The sequence below is a fragment of the Gavialis gangeticus genome, unplaced genomic scaffold (assembly GCF_001723915.1).
Source record: "Gavialis gangeticus isolate Ggan-Ray unplaced genomic scaffold, GavGan_comp1, whole genome shotgun sequence".
NCBI classification, from domain to species: domain Eukaryota; kingdom Metazoa; phylum Chordata; order Crocodylia; family Gavialidae; genus Gavialis; species Gavialis gangeticus.
This window is the reverse complement of record NW_017729032.1, coordinates 133,549,568-133,572,303: the sequence shown is the minus strand read 5'-3', so window position 1 is coordinate 133,572,303 and position 22,736 is coordinate 133,549,568.

Here is a 22,736-nt window from a genome sequence, read left to right as displayed (position 1 = left end):
TAGGGAGATGCTGTATCAGTCACGACTAGGGCCAAGGCAACCTTGGACTGCCAGGGAACCTCTTGGTTTCTCTAGAGGAGTAGATTGCCAAGTGTTTTGTTACATGAGATTGGAGGAAGATCAGACTCAGGATAAACTTTTGTCTTCCTATTCTTTCTATGACAACTGGCCACTGTTTCTGAGGTTAAATACATAGTTGGCTATTTAGTATTGGCTAATATCTAGATTTGGCATTCTGCTTTGTTTTGAAGACAAATCCGATCTGTTTGTTAATCTGGCTGTTCACATGTGTCTTTTATAAATGACCTCAGACAGCTTCTGCAGCAAATGGCAGAAGGGAAGGAATGGTTCTTTTCACTGTTCCAGTGATTGCTTCTTTCAGTAAACCAAAGACATAGGGTGGCCTAGTGAGATCCCCTGGCCCTGAGATAATCTATCTGTTACCCCAGACCTTCACAGCAACAGGACCAATGAAGTGTACAAAGCTGCTTTGTGTTGTAAAAAACTGACCTATTCTCAGAGGTATTGATCTCTGTGGCTGTTGCTGCTCATATGAGACAGACACTGAGCAAATGGAGTGTGAGTGCTGGAGCACACATATAGGGCATGTAACCATCTGGGCTAAAAGTTCATTGTCCTGGACTTTATGGACATCTAAAGAGGGTGCTTTGACAGCTTTAAATGGTTTCTCTGCATTTTTGAGCAAGCAGACTTTTAAAAACAGTTTGACATGCAGCTCACTCTCATGCAAGTACTATTTGCTTTGTTGAGGATAAGGGTTGTGTGTGTTCATCAATCAGTTCATTTAAAAGACAAATTTAAAGACTTAGCTCCTGTGGGAGCTGCTGGGATTCTAGTTATTGTAATATGTCCCTTGTTATATTAGCACATGCTCACAATGTCCATGGCTTTCATGAGTACAGGAGAAGTCCTGCAATATTTATTTTTATTTATCTCCCAACTCCTCATATCAAAATGTTGTGTTAGAATAACAGCTTTGTTCTTTTTCCTTCTAGCCCTCATGGTTGCACTCTAACATCTCAGAAGCTAGAAGGCAAATAAAAAGAGCTTATATTATAGTGTTTGGCTTAAGAACTGCAAGATATTTAAAAGTTTAATGATATTTTTACATATTTAACTCATGATTTTGAATATTTGGGGTCAGCAATACTGTGTTCAACAATTGTTAATGGATGCAAGGTAGCTCTGTGAAGGCTTCAGTACTCCAATGTATCTAGATGCATCTGCTGTTTGGTGTTATCATGGAGCTAACGTGAACACTTGAAAAAGACAGCAATGAAAGTTAAGACATGCAACAACCTCCTTAGTAAGCTGGCTGGGTCATAATGGGGTGCAAGAGCCTTGACCCTAAGGATGTCAGCTCTTGCCATCTCGTACTCTGCATCAGAGTACTACTCACCAGTCTGTAATGAATCATCTCACACCAAACTTGTTGAGGTGCAGCTACATTTAACAATGCACATCATCTTGGGAACTCTTCACCTGACTCCCCTACCATGGCTTCCAGCCCTAAGCAATATTGTTCTGCCTCAAATCTCATGGGAAGTTGCAATGAGCAAGCTACTGGATAAAATTTATGTCATGCCAAGCATGCCACTCTATAATGATCTCTTAAATCTACCTGCTGCACATCTACCATCATGATACCCACTGTGGTCCAAACTCCTGCACCAGGACCAAGTAGCAGAGGCCCTCTGGTGTGAGGAATGGAGGTTGACATCACCGCCAAACAAGTTTCTTATCATAGATCCTGCAGTCTGCCTACTTGGCTTTAGCCTGCCATGCCATCAGTGGGCCTTGCTGAATAGGTTCCTGACATGGCAAGGTCTGTGTATGGCCAACTTAAACTATTGTGGTCTTCACAACAACCCAGACTGTAGCTGTGGCAAAACATGCACCATGTCGCATCTTGTTGATGACTGCCTGCTAAGTTCAGTGGTTGACTACAGGAAATGCACATGGGCATTGAGGACGCTATTGCTTGGCTCAGCAATTACACACATGCTGACCGACTTTGGTGTTGCCAGAAAGGCAGCACTTTAAAAAGAAATCCTAGTTTCAATGATAAGGACCTGATACTCTATTGATGAGCCACTGGGACATTGTAGATAAACAAATAATTATACACCTAGATACTTTATCTGTGCTTCAAGTTCATCTGGTAACATTAAGCAAATTGGAAATCTTTTCCTGTCTTGATTTTTCTGGCTTGCTCCACCTGACTCATAGCACATGTCTGCAACAGTCTGGGCCGTCCATGCAGAATAGATAAAAAAATAATCTGAGTATTTTCCCTGTGCCCATGCCCAGAAAAGCCATTTGGATATGCTCTGTATATGCTCTGTCAGTCCCTAAGGAAAGCCTAGGAATGCTTTTCTTCTGCTGGCCACCCAAATATAAGGCTAATATTCAGGCTGTTGAAACTGGATACTTTTAATTTTTTCATAGTAATGTTGTATTTTGCCAGATAAATGTATGCCTACTATCTGTAGCTGTTATGATTCAAAACAAACAGAAGGACTTTCTGAATTAAAGACTTTTACCATATTTTCCCCATCTATCCTACTACTAAGTACTTCATTTTAATATTTCTTCAGCATTTTATAAATGGATTTGATTCTAGAGTGATTCTAGTGAAAACCTACTAAGCTAATCTTTTCTTAAAAATACAAAATTTCTGATAAGGCTTTTCTCTTTTCACAATGCATGAACACACACGAAAAAAATTCCACACCATGTTAAAATAATGCAAGGTTCTGAATTTTGCCGATGAAATCCATTACATTTAATATTGCTGAAAATGTATAGTACCATAAATATAGCCCAGCTCAACACATTTATCTGCTATTTTTCCTTATATTTGCTGCTTTCCTTATAAAATTACTTCTCTGGCCTATTAACGATGACTTAATCTGTGTTATAGATAATGGTTTTAAATAAACAAATACTCTAGAGTCTAAAGTTGTCAAAATATCCAATGCTCTGCATGTGTTTTTGATTTGACTTGATTTCACTGAAATATGTCTAGAAAAAAAAGCTTTTTCATAATCTTTTTCAAGATAAAATTTCTTGAGAAACATAATTTTTTTTTTCAGTATTTTAATAAAAAAATTGAACTTTAATATGTTTTGTTTTGTGCTTCGATTTCCTTAGTGAAAAACATATAAGCTAAACAAAGGAAATTATGGGGGAAAAAGTTTTAAAAAATGTTTCTTCACAAAAATGGTTAACAATGTTGACAATAATTTTTCTCATTAACATAGGTTAAAGGGCAAAATCATAAAATATTTACCTAATAGGAAAAAAACTCCTTTGGAGCTATCAAGGTTTCTCATGACAAGTAAACCTACACTTATAGTCATTTTTTAAAAGCTGAGTTTTTCTGAGGGCTTGACTTCAGTGGAAACATGATTTGATGCCACGGTTGTTCCTTCCCAAACTATGACTAACCAGTGGCGGGTGCTAGAGAACTCAATAGACCCAAAAGATTTAAGGAGATATGGTCCCTTTCTTGCTCCTATCCTGTGTTCAGGCTCCTTACCTCTGGTGCAACTGATGTGCTCAGTAGACTAGTTAGGACAGAAAGTAGGAAATGCTCTCCCCAAGAGACATTTCAGGTATTTTGAACTATGAGGGATTATGGAGATAGTTTTCCTCAAGCTTAGGTGAGAAACTGTGGATGCCCTGATAGAACATGCACAAAGGGTGAATGGGGTGTCTGCCTAGAATCTGCTCCTAGTAGCCATCATATTTCCATGCACCTGTGTAATGGCTATTATTGTATTATCCTCAGAGATTTTCTCCATGTATAGACCTTTAATGAGCTAAAGTAACAGCTATGAAAGCCAGAATGGTTAATTGTTGCTTTGGTGAGAAGTGTCCACACATGAATAATTTTTTTCTAAAAAGCTTGCTCAAGGGAAGTAACTGAAAATGTGTAATAGCTGCTTTTCTAAATAATGTTCCTAATCTGAAAAAAAATTAATATATTCCAGTCAATTTACTAGAAGTAAAAGGAGACCAACATGGGTGACTGTGCCTCTCAAGTCTTGGGGGGCACCAGATCGCCAACTGAGGTGTCCCCCAGTGACCGATCGCTGAGCCAGCAGGTGATACCAGAACTGCATTTCTGCCAGCACTTCTGGTTTTGCAGCCGGTACTTCCAGGGGGTGCACGGCTGATCTCAAGGGGTGCTCATGCACCCGCATGCACCCCCTACATATCACCAATGGAGACCAATGAGACCTTCCAATCAATGCAACTATGCAGGAGGCAACAGTGATTTGGCTAAAGGACCTGAGAAGAATAATAGGTGGCAGCTATCACTGTACCTATGGATCACAGTCTGAGGATCTGTTCATCATCCCCAGCCTGCACACATATTATAGGCACCAGTCTAGGTTGATTGGTCAGCTCAAAGGTCTACTCAAGCTTTGCTAACCATAGGGCCAGTCTAGTTAAAGCACAATAGTTTTGGTAACCAACTGTACAGAAAGAATAGCTATCAAAATGTCCATCTGTCTTTTTAGTGTAGAACTCAAATGACTAAATAGCTGTTTAGGGTACAGATAGACATATCAACTGTCTGTCTATCAAAGGACACCGATACAAGCTTTTATGATGCCAATACTATCTCTACATGATTCTGTAGCCATACAAGTATAGCAAAATCACTTCAACTTTCACCCTGCTTCACACAGGTCAGAAATAGGACATATTAGCTTACTTAAATTTCTTCAGCTTCTATGGGTGCATACAAATGAGTGTGGATGTGCAGAATGTGGCACTGCAGACCTGTCTAAGGTGCTATACACTGCACATGCAGGCATTCCCTGCACTGCTGCGTTGCAGTGTGGGATGGTTTTTTGACCCTAGGAGATCCTGGGGTCAAAAAAACCCATGCCAAAAAAAAGTGGGGTGGTGCACATGGCAGCAGGGCACACCACCCAAACTGAAACCTGGCTGGCCAGAGCCATGCTTCAGCTGCTGACCAGGCTTCCTGCTGCTGGAGCACTGTGGCTGCAGATCCTGGGGCCCCAGGACCCCAAGTAAGGCTCCTGGAGCCAGCGCAGTTGCTTGCCCCACCCTCCTCTATTCCACTCAGGATAATATGCTGTGTGCCACAGCACGTGTGACATGGATGTTCTCTGTGGACAAGCAGCAGTGGCACAAGGTGTGCTGCTGCTACTTGTCCCCATGGAAACATATGTTTCCGTTCATCTGGATGAGCCCTATAAGGCTAAAAGCTTGAGCCTCTCTACCTTCATTCTGCCACCTCCTTTTACTGAGCATCAGGGTCTCGTGTCACTCACAGAAACTGCCTGTGCCACTTGTGGCATGCTTTGGGTTGGTCAGCCCTGTTTAGAGCATAACAACTTGTGCATGCTTCCCCTCTTCTTTTAAAGAAGCTAAAATGCACCTTTGTCCATTCCCTTAGAGCTGCATCAACTGGGGACAGTTTTTGGCCCAAGTTTGGAGCATGGCTTGAATTTGCACTTCTGGATCTATAGAGATACCTGCCACTGCACTCTACTGCATAGTGATGCATCTTTTCTTTCATCAAAAACAACACAATTTGAAAACAGCTGATAGCAAACAGGATGGTAGCTTCATGTTTCCTATCACTTTCATTTGCCCTCCCAATTCCTTCTTATGTTTGTCAACAGTTATTTTCTATGCTATTCAGGGTGGCAAAGTCACAGTTAGCTATGACAAAAGAACCTGGATACTGATGCAGGTGCTTCTTCTGTGAAAATAAATAAAGGCATCAACAGCACATTATAATGGGAAAACACATTGGGCATTTCCAAGGCTGTCAGTATTATGCTGTGGTTTGTCTTATATTTGATTTAGAATAAATAGATAGACACTTTGCTGCTGGTGTAACCTGACATTTCCAATGTATTGAAGTTTCTTTGGAAAAGCATGAACTGTAATACCTGTCACTTTTCAGTGGATTGAGTGATTGAGAACTTCATTGTGCTTTGCTGAAGAGATCCTGATGCATCACTGATGAATTTTACATTATAATAGATAGCCTCCATCAGAAATGATACACAACCAAAGAGAAACGTTTTTGCATTCTAGGTAGCTGTGTTACCTGTATGGAATATTTCACTGGGAATTTGGTTACAAATTGTACTCTCTGCACCCATAGGAATTCTTCAAAAGTTTTTTCACATTTCTATTCAAGATAATAATATGGTCTAGATCATGACGGGCTGGCTTATATTTTCATACCATGCATGTAGGAGTATATGAATACATATCAAGAGCTTATACATGTATCTAAGACAGTCAGATGTCATACTAATTGTTTAAATTTGTCTAGGAATATGTTGATGATTGAAAGAATGACTCTCTAAGCCTTTTCTGTTGACCTCAGGAATTTGCAACAAGCTAAATGCAAGCACAAGTATGGTTGATGAAGTTGCATTGGAACAGTTACATTCCTCATAGATAGCAGCATTTTAAAATTAATGTCTGTGGGGTTTTTTTAGGGATTGATGCAAAGGCCTTGATATTAATATTGAAAAAAAAGTCTCATTGGGCACATCCATACATGCAGTCATGTGTGCTTGCAGCAGCTCAAATAGGAGCAGCACAAATGTGTGCCGGGGATTTTTGCCTCAGTGCATGTGCCTGGACATGCAATTTGGTGTGGGGCAAGTTGTGCCACTTGGGGCAAAATTACCAAATGAGTGGGGCCTCATGATCCTTGTGACTTTTGGGGTTTTAAGCAGGAGGTGTCAGAAAAGTTACCACAGGGATAACTTGCTTGTGGCAGCCAAGTGTTCATAGCAAAGTCATTTTTTGATCCTTCAGTGTTGGCTAAAGTTAAAAAAAAATGAAAAAGTAAAGTTAGCAGGTCCAGGGAGGTGATGCTTCACCTGTATGTGACAGTGGTCAGGCCACAGCTGGAGTACTGCGTCCAATTCCGGGCAGCGCAATTTAAGAGGGATACGTACAACCTTGAGAGAGTCCAGAGGAGGGCCACTCATATGGTTACAGGCCTGCAGGGAAGGCCCTATGAGGAAAGGCTAAGGGACCGGGACCTTTTCAGCCTCAGCAAGAGAAGGCTGAGGGGGGAATCTTGTGGCAGTATACAAATTCGCTGGGGGATAGTGGAGCAGCAGGGAATAGGAGATGCTCTGTTTACCAGGGCACTCCTTGGAGTAATTAGAAATGACGGCCGCAAACTGACAGAGAGCAGATTAAGGTTAGACATCAGAAAGAACTTCTTCACGGTTAGGGATGCCAGAATCTGGAATGGGCTTCCAAGGGAGGTGGTGCTCTCCCCCACCTTGGGGGTCTTCAAGAAGAGACTAGACAAGCACCTGGCTGGAGTCACATGACCCCAGCACTTTTTTCTGCCACAGGCAGGGGGTCGGGCTCAATGCTACATTGAAGTCCCTTCTGCCCATAGTATCTTTGAATCTATGAATCTATGACCCTGCCCAGCTCCTCCCAGGTCTGCAGCCAGGGGGAAATAGAGCCTGGGGCCAGCATCTGTGCTGGCCCAAGTAGTATAAAAAACTGCCTTGTGCTGGCCCCAGAAGTATACAAAGTTGCCTTGGCAAGCAGCTCAGCTTACTTGTTCTCAGGAGCTTCTGGTGCTTGGCTAATTGGTATCTGGGGAAATTAGCCCCTTGTGCCAGCTGGACTGCTGAAGCAGCCCTAATCAAGAGTTCCCTGCACCCTCTACCCACTGCAGCAGTCTGGCAGTGGGGGCTGCTGCCTGTATATGACTTGCTGCGACCTGTGACAGGGTGTGGCCCCAAGGCTGCGTGCCCGTCAGACCCAGATGGGGATGGCACAGCCACAGCAGAGGCATCTGCACTTCTGGGCCAGCTGCCAGTGGGCTGTGGCTGCACGATTGGCCTTTGTGTGGTACTGCTGCTGTGTGTGCCCCCACCCTGCTATGTGGGCAGCTATCACTCGGAAGCTGTTCTCAGTGTGGTGGCCTGCTTTGAACTGTCAAAGCATGTCCTCCAGGCCCCAATTGCCCAGGAGGTCAGCCACCTTATTTGCCCTTCAGCTGGGCTCCAGGTGCCAGCCCTGAGCAAGCTCCTCTGTCTGGGTCCTGCCACTTGCCTCACTAGCAAGAATCCTGGTGTTCCCTATTTAAAAATTGCAAATTCTCTGATAAAAAAATCCCAAATTCACTCTTTAAAATACCCCCAAATCAGACCACTACATATATATATACTCTTATATAATAAAGGGCTGAGTCCATCTGTCTGTCCATAATGCTCTTGGAGCACTCTGATTGGTTAGTGAGACCAGAGCATTCTGATTGGTTAGTGACTGGTTAGTGAAACTTGTGCCCCCCCCATCTCCGCTATCATGGTGGCATTCCACCGCCTCTGAGGAGCAGGTCCGGGGATGGGGATGACGCCAGTGGTGCTGGAGGTGGTGGTGACACGGGGTGCAGGCGGAGGGGATGGTGGGGAAAGTCCCCCCCACGCCCATTCTTAGGAGGTGGCAGTGCCACATCTTTCTTGATAGGCAATTGGCTAGCATATATCTATATCTATTTCTATATCTATATCTATATCTATATAGAGATAGATAGATAGGTATATATATATAGAGAGAGAGAGAGAGATTGATTGGCTGTAGATAGTTTAATTTATTCCTTAGCTCTGAGAACCTGTGCTAGAATGGGCACAGGGTAAAAGAAAAGCTGGACTGAGCTAAATAGAGAGCAAAGTAAGTTTCTGGAGAAGATTTTAGTAAATCAATTTAAAGAATAAATCCTAACTACTATCCAGCCATGTGAAAGGCAAACATATGATGTTAATGGCAATGAATGAATGTGGTCTGCCTGTCCCTTTTTTGGTCTGACCTGGTCTGCCTTGCATTCTCTGGTTGACCTAATCTATTTCCCTGAATGTTTCTGGAGGACCACACCCACAGTTTGTCAAACCATATCTATTCCTCTTTCCCAGTAAAGGGCTTTTCCTATTCAGCCACTCTTGCAGAGACATAAGACATGTTGCTATGCTGCAACCAGTTGACATCCCTTCAGTGTGCTCCCTGAATCTTTCAAAAGTGGTAACTTTTCATGAGTTTTACTACAGATCCACTATAGCTCTTGGGAGAAAACATTTCTTGGCAGAACTCCTGTTCCTAAACCTGTCTGTTTTTCTGCATGATATTTATGGGAGAAGAAGAAAGTAGCTAATCATAGCTACATTTTTCCCTCTTCAGTGTTCCATCTGGGCTTTCACTGTAATTTTGTTCTCTCTCTGACCTAGAGAGTGTTTTTTTGACTGAGGGGAGGTCGCATTCAGAGATTTGAGTGAGTGAACAAAGAAAAATGGAGTCTGTCATGAATAACTTGTGATATGTGAATCAATAAAATGTTAGGTTACCACTAAAACGGGACATATTTACATACCTATATAATTCCATATAAGCTTCCACACCTGCCATACATCTACATCCAGTATGAGATGTAGGTTGAATACTGATGTATTGAGTGTGCTTTTCAAATTCAGGGCAAAATGCTTCTGTTATGTGCTGTGGAATGAAAATGCATGTGTTTCCACTTATGCAGGTGACAGCCAGTTTATGCAATGGGCCCTTTTAGATAACACAAAATAAAAGCTAAATAGATGTCATAAACCTCTTTGAAATGGTATTGTACTAATTTCTGATAATATCTGTATATTAGTATAATTAAATTCACAGTAGGTTGCTTTGGACCTTTGCTATGTATAATGCAGCGTCCACTATATTCCCAGGAAACCGTTATGTGGCTGTATCTAAAAGTCTAACTCTCAAAAGATTAATGATACCCCCTTGATGCTTTCTTAAATCCTCTCCTAATCTCTACACTTTAACTTACTTTTGACCCTGGCTTGCCTTCCCTTTGCTTAATAAAATGTCTATATCATGTAAAGGGGATGGCAGGTTTTTCAGCTGTTATTGAGTGGTGAGCATTGAAGTGGTGTATAATATTCCTTTCTTTCCTTTATTTCACTCTTCTTGGCTTAAGAGTATAGCTTTCCCCCTCCCCCCAACTTTATTTAAAATATACCAACATTTTAGGGACTCAAAAGAGTTCCAATGTCCTTGCTTTTATTTTTTATTATTTATGATCTGAAAACTCTTCTACTTATAATTTTACTTGAATGTGGAATGGTACAACCAAACTCATGAGAGAAGTAAAGGGGTGAACTGAAAAAAGAATAGAAATGGATCTAAAATACAGCTAATTTTGTAACCAGGTAGTTATTTGCAATTGTGGGAAGCTGACTGTGGTGTTTTGTAACAAGCAGCAACAGTAAGGAAAGCAAGTTTCTTTAAATCTCAAGCAAGGAAGAAAGTAGTTGAAGTTTTGTGGGAAAAGAGGATAGGACAGAGAAGGGAAATGAGCTACCAGACTGTCTAAAACTATTTGTTGAGATATGTAGGGAAGAAGGGCTAAACCCTAAAAAACACAGCAAGGCATGACTGGTGAGACTGCTCTCAGTGTTTTTAATTTAGGTTAGCCAAACATTTGTCTAGTGTGGGATGATCCTAGGAATGATCCTACTGTGAGCCTGGGGTTTAAACTTGATGACCTCCTGAGGTCCCTTCCAGCTTTATTTTCTATAATTTTATATTAAGGGAAAGAAGCAAAGAACTGTGCACCATATCTAGGTATTGGAAAGGAAAGACACTGCTTGTCAATAATACTTGGGAAGAGATGGAAATCAGACTGAACCAATGATGATAGAGGAGTCTGAGGAAGACAATTAGAGAGCATACAGTAGCATGCCCTATATTTGGCTTTCAGGAAACCAGTCAGAGTCTCCAAATCACACCCTGCAGTGGCAGAGATTACAGCCAGATGAAAAATGCCCCCTACAGTTAGGGCACATCTACAGTTTTAAAAAAATACAGTTAGGGTGCGTCTACAGTCTAAAAAAAGTACAGTTAGTACAGTTTGATACCTGCAAAAGCAGGTATCAAATTTAGGTGTGAATAGCTAAAGCACTTTAACACATGTGTAGACACTCTAAAGCTCATTAACACTATGTATAGTGACTGACTTGGGACTAACTTTTGTCCCAAGTCAGTCTGCACACCGTGTTAATGTGCCTTGGTGCATGCACATGTAGACACGTGCCTAAATCACCTTCATGTGCATTCAGCAAATGTGAATTAAGTTTAGGTGTGTGTAAAAGCACATGTAGACACAACCTTAGAGAACGGAAGTCAGAGAGGGAAACAAGACTCCAAAATGAGAAGCTAGAACTGGAAGAACCTGAAGTTTGAACTGGACTTTGAGAGGCTGATGAGCAGGAGACCTTGTGGTTCAATAAGTAGGAAGAAATACCGGAATGCCCCCAGGGCATACATGATAAATAGTGACCCAATTAAAAGAGTAGGGGCAAGAGCTCCTTTAGTACAGAGCTTAAAAGTGTAAACAAATTTGGGTAAATTAAACTAGGCATTGACATGGTTATACTGCCTCTGGTACCCAAGTGAACAGATGCACTGCATTGTGCTATGAGACATATTCAAAGAGAACTCTGTCCAGTGGCCACTTGTATAAGAAGAGCCTAAGGGTTATGAATAATTAAGAAAGTCTGGCTTCTGAATGGGGGAACACATCCCCCAGTTTTATAGGAAAACAAAAATGTGTGTGTACAACACACAAAGGAGTGACACACAGGAGAGGAGGTCTACACAGTAGAGTACATATTTTAAACCTGGCTCCTAATAATTTAAGCAGGTCTCCTAGTTCTTGAATTTTGGGACTTGGTGAATAACAGTTTCTTATTAACTTTATTTACATCCTTAATGATTTTATAGATCTCTGTAAAATCTTCCCCTACCCGTCATTTCAGCCTTCTCCTTTCCAAATGGAAGAGTCCTAGACTTTTCAATCTCTTATGGAGTGGCAGCTGTTCTAGATACCTGATCACTGTTGCCCTTCTCTGTACTCAGCCTGTGTCTTCTTCTCTCTCTGAGGAAGGGCACTTGATGCCTGAAAGCTTGTTCAGCAGCACTCCCAACTACACAGTTAGCCCAATAAAAGAGATCACAAAAAACTTGCATCTGTACTTTTTCTAATTCTACTGAATCCTTTTTAAGATTTGGAGGCCAGAACTTCCTCACTTCCTCTAAATTCAAGAGTAGATCCATCATGTACCCACCATGGATTTATACAGTGACATAATGAAGTTTTCCCTTTCATTTTTAATTTTCTTCTTAAGTAAGAGGTTAGGCTGTCCAATGCTAGGTGTAAATACACAGAAGCTGGGGCTGGTGGGTAACCTGCTGTCTACGAGGCATGATGATATTCTGTACCTCAAACTTACAGTTAATGGTGTGACTGAGAACTTCGAGAAAAGAGTGTGTTTAGCTTTTAATACACTGGGCTGGCAGATAAGTTTATACTCCAAACAACTGCAAATATTTCATGTTATACAATGAGTTGAGAACAGCCTGAGTCCCAGTGGGGGTGGAAGGTGGAATTTAATGAAGAAGTAATTCAAGAGATGGTGGGATGTAGGGACTGCCTGAACTCTAGTAAGACCTCAGGAACCACATCAGAGGATGTAAAATATGAGTGAAGATTTCAAATGTGAAACCATTTGCACTGCCAGCAGTGCAGATTTCTGCACACACCCAGTAAAGGTCAGGCATGTTTGTGGTGAGGATATACCTTTTGATATTTTGCTTGGAAATGTTATTATAAACTTGAGCCAAAATCCAGTCCTCTCTGCAGTAAAAACTATGGATCAGACACAGACTGCTGGATGTAGGAATACAGCTAAGAGGAGTCCACAAAAATTCTGCATGGAGTGACTGGGAGGAACAAGGTTGCCTATACTCCCCCCTTCATATAGCAAAGAGAAAGCACAGACCCATGAATTGGAGTGGAGCAGATGTAGCATCTTCACTAATTTCTATGCTGGAGCTTGAAGTTACACTAGTTTTCTTTGAACTAACACTTTAATGAGGGAATATTACATGTTGCCTAGACTTACTTAGGGAACTGAGGCAGACCTGAATATTGCCATGGCTAAGACTCCAAGTTTGCGGAAAGTGAGGAACTGAGATATGCTCTGAATCAATTTCCAACCAAGAGTTGGGAAAAGAGTAAATGCACATGTGCCATTTTACACACAAATAAGAAAATTGGTTTCTTTTGTAGCAAAATGCCCAGTTTTTCTCTTTTTATTGTTTTTTAAATGCATTCCATCCCCTTCCCCAACCATTTCTGACTTGCTCTCTGCCCTCTCTATCCCTTATAAGTGATTACAAATAATACTAGGTAACCTAAGATAAGTTCTTATACTCCCACATTGTAATAAGCCCCTTTTTAATATTGTAAATAGTGTTCTGTTATGTTTGTATTGATTTTTACTGTTTTATATTGTATTATATTGTATTCCTATCATCTGGGCATTGATTTCTATTGTTTCATCTTAACGTTGTATGATTTAGGCCTGCAATGTGGGTTGGCTTGAGTGATGTCGAGTATCCATTTTGCATGTCAGGTTCCCATCTTGTTCCCATCTTATCCCCATGCCCTGTTGTGTAAGTATGTTGTAACCTATGACTCATACTTACCCCTCCTATGTAAATTGGTTCCTGAATGAACGGGGATGAATGAGGGTGCCTGAGAGACAATGCCAGTAGGTCTAAAAATAGCTCCCTCTGAATGGCCAAAACAACAATTGGACGACCCAGTCATCACCCTGCAGTGACCCTCCCTGGCTCAAGATTTGGAAGACAAAGACTGCTGCAGAAATCAGTCAACCCACCATTACAAACACCTGAAACTGCATGTCCTTACCTAGGAGTGCACATTCTCAGTACACCAGGGGCTGACTCTTGCCTGGGCATACCCCTGCCACTAGGGTCATAGGAGGTCTGTCCCTATAAAAGGGGGCAGTGAAGACAGACCCAGTGGGATGCCCTCTCCATCTGCACTAGCACTCCACCTATCCACCCAGAGGCCCTGCTGGTGACCCCCCTGTGGACAACACCTGCTGGATAAAGACCCCGTCTGGCCATCAAGGACCCCCTCCAGCCTGCATAGGTAGCTATCACCCCCACCCTCTCTTCAACCAAGGACTTGGACTGTTTCTCTTCCCTACCTGGACTCCAACCCTTCCACTGAGTCTCTTTCTCCTGCTACCATTGTGAGTGCTTGTAACTGTGGGAATCAATAACTTCATGGGGCTGTTCATTGTGTTGTCTGTTTAATAAACCAGTTATTTTGAAACCCTGAGTTGGGTTTTTGTCTGTTTCCTGACTGTTTCCTCCTTGCCACCACTTATCTGCCCCATGATCTCCCAGCTTTCTGCCTTAGTTTCCAGCCCTGATCTCCAAGCTTTCTGCCTTTCTCTCTTTCCTGGCTGTCTCCTCCTTGACACTGGGCTTTTCCCCTTGTATCAGTGACCTTGAATAACCCTGGGGCCACTTGACCTTAAGTAACCCCAGCTTTCCTCCAGTTTGCTGGTTCTAATCCTGGCCCCAACAACTTTCACTCTCTCATTTTAACCCCCATCCATCTCCCTTCTTCCCCTCCTTCTGGAGATCTTTGACCCTTGAGTCCCTTAGTCACCAAGTACCCTAGGTATCCCAAGTACCCTAAGCACACACGTACACCCTACACCACCCAAGTTAGGAAATCACCTGTGTGTGTGTATAGGTGGGTGGTATATGCGTGAACTGGTGAATATACATATATGTATATATGTCATCGTGTGTGTGATATGCAAATTAGTGATCTGTGTATCTGCATTGGGTGTGCGGGCATTAACAATTGATTTTTGTCTAACTTTTGGTGTGTATAGTGTGTAGGTGCTTGAATTGGTGATAGTTATGCATGTGCCTGAGTTGGTAGTGTGCGTGCGCGCACCTATTTGATTTTTTTGTGTATGTATGCAACACTTTGAATTCATATAGTCTCAGGGTAGAATCCAAATAATAGAGAAGGCAAACCAATCCTGAAACTTTGTACGCTGCCCCACCACCAGTCATGGGTAACTAAACCCTGAGAGACCTATCCTGATTGTCCTCCCAACTTGCTCAATTTGATGTTTCCTGTAACCCAGAGTTGCACCCAAAGGGTGGTTGACAACTTAGGGAAATTTTATTCACTACCCTCTTTGCTCCCTAGAAGACTAATATGAGCCATTACATAGATTTTTGAGAACCTCTTTCTCACATGCAACTCACCAGAAGGACCTGTGCCAGCCACTTATGATCAGCAGCTGGAGGAAGAGGAAGATCAGGCCTCCCACCATTTAGGATGAACTTACTGGCTAAGGTGACTAAGTTGGTTTAGTGGCTAGAACATTTGCTCAGGAAGAGGGGGAAACAGGTTCTTGCAGTCCCTAAGTTAGATTGATTTGAAACTATGTTTCCCCCTTCTCACCAAAGTGACCTAACTACCAGTCCATTGGGTAGGCATCACCAGAAGCCGCCTCCATTCTCATGTTGAAGATGGCCCACTGGGCAGCCAAGAGGAGCAGATATAGGACCAGGAGAGGAACAAAGCAGAGGAAGTGTACCTCCTAGTAAGATGGACTCTGCTATGGCCAGGATGGGGGCAATGTTTTCTGGCCCTTCCCCCAGTGGTGCTTCTGCATTTTTCACTGAATAGTCATTGGATAGATAGCAGGCAGATAAATTTTTACCCACAGCACACCACAGCAACACTATATGTTGTGTCTAGAAGTAGAATTAAACAACAACAAAGCATATTGTACTTCCTGGGTCTCCGACCATTAAGGTGGCCTGGATTCAGCCCCTGCTTCTAAGGCTGTATTTTGTATAACAGCTGTTTAGTGAAAAATGCCTAAGCAGTCCCAGTAAAACCTATTTTTAAGTCACGCTATCAAGTGATGCTCTCATTTGATTACTTTCCTTTCAGTCCTGTGACTTTTGTATTCTTGTCTTTCTTGTGGTGCTTGAACAGGAGTTGGGGTAGAAGATGGTGCCCTCAGCCTAATCTAGCTGTTATAGCATGGTAACTAAGACACTGTCCTGGGAAATGGGAGGTGTGGGTTCAAAGCTGTTCAGGCTGGCGGGGGCCTAAAAATTAGGGATCAAAATCCTGGACAAGTGCCTTAGGCTATTGGCAGTCACTAGTTTATTGGCAAAAGTTAATCTTCCTTCTCTGCTGGGTTTACTCAAGCTATATCTGATGAATTAGTCTTCCCAGGGGAACTCATCCATGAGGATGACTAGTTAGCAAATCCCAAACAGTGTTAAGCAGGATTCAGATACTAAAATGCATATCAGAGTCACTGAATATGCACAATAGCTATGTTTTCAAATGCTTATGTCTATTCTTGCCTAAGCACTAGAAAAGACTGATATGCAATGGAAAGCATTCATTTGTGCTTAAACATTTAGGCAAGATTTTGCTGAATCATACATTAGAGAAAAGGCACATGACTCGCACTAAATAGCAACTAGAGCATGTAAATCCTTTTTTGAATCCATGCTTAATTAGCTAAAAGTTATGCATCATTGTGGCTAACTTGGAAATTCTTTGGATCTGACCTCAAGTCTAGACGAAGCGAATGTAACTGATTAAACTGAGAACAGATGGCTCTAAATAGGAAAAAAAAATCATTGCTGTTCAGTGGACCAGCAAAAAGTCAGTGTGTCACCTCATATGAAGATATCTACCCACCTGGCAAGCTTCACTATTTTGCTCCTCATAAAAGCCATCCTTAAAATCATGTCTTCCTTGGTACTTACAAAACTCTAGACAGTGTCCATGTCATGACTTTTTATTATAACTGTTTTACCTCTGTCCATTATTTCTTGTCCTATATTTGTATTGAAAAGGCTGGATTTTCCAGAGCATTTAAGAGCCATTAAAAGTTGGTTGCATTAGGCACCTAACTCACCAAAGTATTTTTAAAACTCCCATGCTTCCCTACATGGGGCAGTGCTTAGCTTTTCTGCTATATGTCCATAGCACTTAGTGCTGATACCTGGTTCAGAATTCTACCTACTGGGCATGTCTACACATGACGCTACATCACCATACCAACACACTATGGTGTTATAGCATTTGCAGTCAAAAACTGTGATGCCACCTCTATGTCAACATAGCAATACACTCCCTCGGTATACCACATTGCTATGGCAATGTAGCAGCTAAAAATAATGGTGCACTGCCAGTGTGGCACAGTATGGATTGTTACTGTGCCATCATTTAGTATTTTTAAAAAGAAGTCCTAAATGACAACACAGTAACAATGGCGCCATACGAGTACATGCCCATTGTTGCAAAATAAACAATAATTTCTAGACTGAGGCACTTTGGAGCATCTAGAATTTTGAAAAGTAGGGTACACATGGTGAGGTGCATCACCACATATAAAACAACACACTATTTTCTCCAGTTAAAAATCAACTAGAAGCTTTACTAATATGCTAGGGACCTGGGGCTGTATAGTTCAATTTAAAATTGAAGAAAAACAAATATAAATTCATTGAGTTAAAAGCAATCTGCAGGGCTGTGAAATAGGAGCTTTAGTACCAGGGCAGCTAACAGCAGAATTGTAGAACAAAGGATAGCTTCATTAATGTAACATCAAGACAGTTAAAAAAAGAAGAGAGGTCATTAATACCTTCAGATGAAGAGTTTAAAAGGGATCAGATAGATGATAATGAGCCATGAAGTTAAATGACTCCTTCAGCAATGCCTGACTAGAAATGCCACTGTCACGCAGTTCACTTTAAACTTTAGGTGAACAAGGAATCAAAGGGTGGATGTGCACCAGTGCACCCAGGTCTACGTACAAGTGAGGGAGTTACCATGATTACTGTGGGAGGTTAGACTAATAAGCCTTTGGTAACATTAAAATCCAGGGCATAAGGAAAACCCTATATTTTAGGATTGATACACCTGCAAAATCTCAAAAATCATATTTTATCACTTCTCCTGTATTAGAAATTCTTACAAAAGCAACAATGTGAACACATAATGCCCAATTCAACTTATATTAACTCCCTTATACTCGGTTACAATCACGGATAGCTACTTTTATCCATTTTGTAGCTGTCTATGGAGTCTAAGCTAATATAAATTGCAATATGAAGAACATTAAAAAGTTATAAGCTAAAATATCAATCACTCCACTTCATTAATTCTCCCAGCAACTTGATGTATGATTTATACCTGTACACCTACCTTCACTTCCTTTCAATCCATAAAGTGTTTGGGCATCACTCTTTGGGCATCACTCTGACTCAGCCTTGAAGAAAGCAAATAAATCTGTCCTCAGGCTTTCTGATTTCTAGGATTCATAGCAAGTATAGCTTGTTGTTACAGTTTATGTGCAGGGATTTTGTGATGTGGACCACTGTTTTATATGGGAAGAGCAGCACCAAATTAATTTTAAATGATTCATCAGTCTGAATATTAACCATCAGGCCACCTTGGTAGTATACCTTCTGTTTAAAGTTTATTTATTACTGAAAATGAATTGAGCAGTTTCATGAAAAGTGATGCACCCTAAATCAAAAATAGCTATTAAATTGAATTCATGGTTGACCCAACTTCATTAACTTTTCTGCTATTTTTTTTTAAATTTTAAAGCAATATGCATATTATTTATTTTTTATAGATATTTGTTTTTCCCTGATCATCAAATTATTTTGTATGGAAATATAGAAAATATTTTCAATAGCTCAGAAACTGGCAACTTAAAAACAGAAAATAAATGAACTCCACTATGCTATGATATTAAATATTTAAACAAAGTTATTATTCCACACACATTGGAAAAAATAGTTATTTAAAGCTGTCTGATACTTTTTGTTTAAGGATTCAAAATACAATAAGCTATACAAAACTACACTCTAATGAATGATAACCCAATTTTAACTTTGCTAACAACTTTGTTGAAAGTTGCCGAATAGTCCTCTTTTCTTATCAGTTGGGCAGGGATTTCCTGCTACAGAGCACGCATTTGTGTCTTAGACAATATAATGGGTATGTACATTAGCTACTGCATTGCTCATACACTGTACCACAAATAAGCAATAGAAAGCTGTTTTATCTTACCTTCTGAATATTTTTTCTGTTGTTTATATTAATTGGCATTTTAGATCTTGAGCTGTCACTGTTTTCATTTTGCTGAGGAAAAAGAAAGGGAAAAATATGTATTACAGCTATTGTTTTTATTAATATAAAGTCTAAAGTTGCTTACAGAGATTAATTTGAAATGACACTGTGGAGCTTGACAGTGCTTGCTGGTTATTTTCATTTACTTGATGATTTTGCATGCTATTTGCATGAAGAGATGATCTTAGGCAATTGCTTTGTTCTATTGATTGTTATTCTAAATGAAATAAATATTGAAGCAAATGGACAGTGGACCCTAACTAAAGAGTAAATTACTATGCTCGCTAAATTTCAGTAAACAATTACTGAAGAGGAATCAAGCAATGCACAATAATAAAGGATGCAATATTCGACCAGTAAACACTTTTCATCACTACTAACAGCAGGCATCCAGTGCACACAAACTATTGACTTCGTTTTGAAATTTAGGGTGCTTAAAGAATGAAAGCCACATTTGGCTTGTTTGGGTTGACAGCTTCACCAAAGGACACTGCAGATTGCTTCTATTTCTCCCCATCATTTAGTTATTTCATGTCACTCAGTACTACCATCTTCTCCTGTCTCCTCTCTTAATCGTAATGGAGGCTATTTATTTGTAGAGTTCCTTTCTTCTACCTTTGAACAAATTCACATTATACATAGTCATAAAGTGTTATATTTAAAAGTGTATTCTCGGTCTCGTGGGACAGGGTGCTTATAAATCTAACAAAGAACATTTTTTTTTACTCATATTCTAACCAACTGTTGCCCATCAACAAGAACTTGGAGAACATTATTAAAAGCTGTCATACAAACCATATTTAGCAAGCTACAGTTTGCTTTAACAACCTGAATGCTCAGTTAGCTATCCAAGTTCAGACACTCAGGAGTTGGTGCAATGCTTTACCAGATGCTATGAATTGTTATTAGTTGCTAAATTGTTAAGCTGTGATACAGTATCATGTATGACTGCTCTTTCCACAAAATAAATATTAAAATTAAAATATATCTGTCTGCTTTAGCCCTGCAAGCAGATATATACTGTGACTGAGTTCAGTGTTTATGATAGAAGCTGTATATCTAGCTATTGAGTATTATGCACCATTATCTACCAATAGATAATACCACAGCCATGCAAATGACACTACATTCATTCCAACTCATTTCCCTCCCAAGCTGATGGTAAAACTTTCATATTTGGCTTGTTTGGGCATGTCCCCATAAGTGGGAATGCGCATTTCCCCAGGGATAAATATCAAAGGCACAATATGTGCTACTGCTACTTTTTCCTGGGAAATGCCTATGCTTGCATGGTCTGTAATGCAGCACATTGCCCTGAGTGAGATGCGGGAGACTGGGACCAGTGCCTGGGCTGGCCCCAGCAGTCTTACCTGGGGTCCTGGGGACCTCTTGGGGCTGCAACCATGGTGATCCAGCTACAGGAAGCCTGGCTTGTAGCCAGAGTGTGGCTTTGGCCAGTCAGGCTCTGGTTTCAGGTGGTGTACACTGCCTCCATGTGCACTGCCCCGCTTCTTTTAGTTGCAGGCTTTTTTTGACAATGAAAGCTCCTGGTGTCAATCCCCACCCCCCACCACATTGCTAGTTAGCAGTGCGGGGAATGCCTGCATGTGCAGTGTGTGCAGTGTGGGTCTATAGTGCTGCATACCACACATCCACGCTAGTCTGGGTGCACCCAGCCAGAGTACAGAGAAGGGCAAAAGTGATCAGGTGTCTAGAACAGCTGCCATTCCAGAACAGATTGAAAAGGCTAGGACTCTTCAGTTTGGAAAGGAGAAGACTGAAGTGGGGGTAAGGGTGGGGGTGGAGGTGGGGGGGATGCAGACTTTCAAATCATGAAGGATGTGAATACAGTGAATAAGAAACTTATTCACCAAGTCCCAGAATTCAAGGACTGCAAATTAGCAGTGCAGGGAACACCTGCATGTGTAGCGCATGCTGTGTGTGGTGCCATAGATGGGTCTCTGGCACCATATAGTGCACATGCACGTTCATCTGGACATGCCCTTTGGATCCACACAACTTGATCTGGAGAGATTACTTCTAGTGCTCTGAGCACTATACAGTTTCCATATTTCTTCAAACCTCAATTTCTATCTGTAAATGCTACCTGTTGCACTCTTTTTTAACATTTTACTTAAAATGAGATGAATCACACTTTTTCCAGTGAGGAAGAAAACCTCTCTAGGTTCTGTGTATTGCATATTGCAATCCCACTTTGTGGAATTATGAATGTCCTCCATCTCAATTCTATACCTAGCTACTGCTAGCTTCCACCCCAAAACACAGTGAACCTCCCTGAAAATTGCTCTTGAAAGAGCTTTTCAGGTAATAGATTTTAGCTTCAATGCTATTTCTATCCTTCCACCACTCTTCTGACCTCCTATCAGCATGGCTTCCATGTGTGCCACTACCTTTTAATTGGGCAAGAGGTTTTCACAGTGCGAAGAGCAAAATGGTAAACTGAATTTGGTCTTATACCTCAAATTCCATCCTAGTTTTAAGTAGATACATTTGAATAAATAAATATATTACTAGCAATTAGGTGAGACTTTCCACTCTAAGCTTAGTGTTTCATATTGTTATTTTTATTGTTGTTATTGGCATTTATTTATTTAAGCTATATATTGCAATTTATCTGGAGACAAACCAAGTTGGAGCCTTGTGTATGAAAGGCTCATATGAAAATCTCACGCACAACTCTGTTACCTCATGCAGAAAACTTTTACCTTATGGAGAATCAAAGCTTCTGTGAAAGAGGGATTTCAGTATGTTCAGCATGTGTCTCTATGTTCAGACTGTCATGCTTTATACTGTTATAATTTGATCCATAATTTTAATTATTTTTTAAAGATCTAAGCGCAGTCAGGTGCTCTTAAGTGTCACTTTAGGAGCAAAATATTTTCCTGTGCATAATAATCACTCAGTCCCTGTCCCTTACCACTGAACTTCAGGTGATTCCACCTTATGAAATTGCTTAGTTTTTATTTTCAAGTTTTGGCTAAGATCAGATTTATGGCCTATGATAAATCTAAAACACTGAGTGGATAGTGGCCATTTGAAAAATGTGAGCTTAGTGGTAAAATGAACTGTAAAATAGTGGAGAGAATTGAAGTGCTAAAGAAAATTGATCAAAATAAAACTCAGTGATCTGTTGGGACTACTGGGATAAACCAAGTTTTACTTTAGATTAGCACATAGTCCTTCTTCAACATACGCTGCCATGATGATTCAGGGCTATGAGGATAAGATAGGTGCACAATGTGTGAAATTCCATTTCTATTTCAAGGTCTCAAGGATGAGATTCAGTCCATTGCAGAGCACCAGCATGGAGCACAAACAGCACTGGTACAACTATAGTGTGCTGGCCCAGCATACAGGTATGAGTATTACTCATAGTTTCATAGTTTCTAGGGTCGGAAGGGACCTGAGCAGATCATCTAGTCCAACCCCCTGCCATGGCAGGAAGAGCACTGGGGTCAAATGACCCCAATAAGGTGGTCATCCAACCTCCTCTTAAAAACCCCCAGGGTGGGAGCCTGCACCACCTCACTTGGAAGCTGGTTCCAGACCCTAGCCGCCCTGACCGTGAAGTAGCGCCTCCTGATGTCCA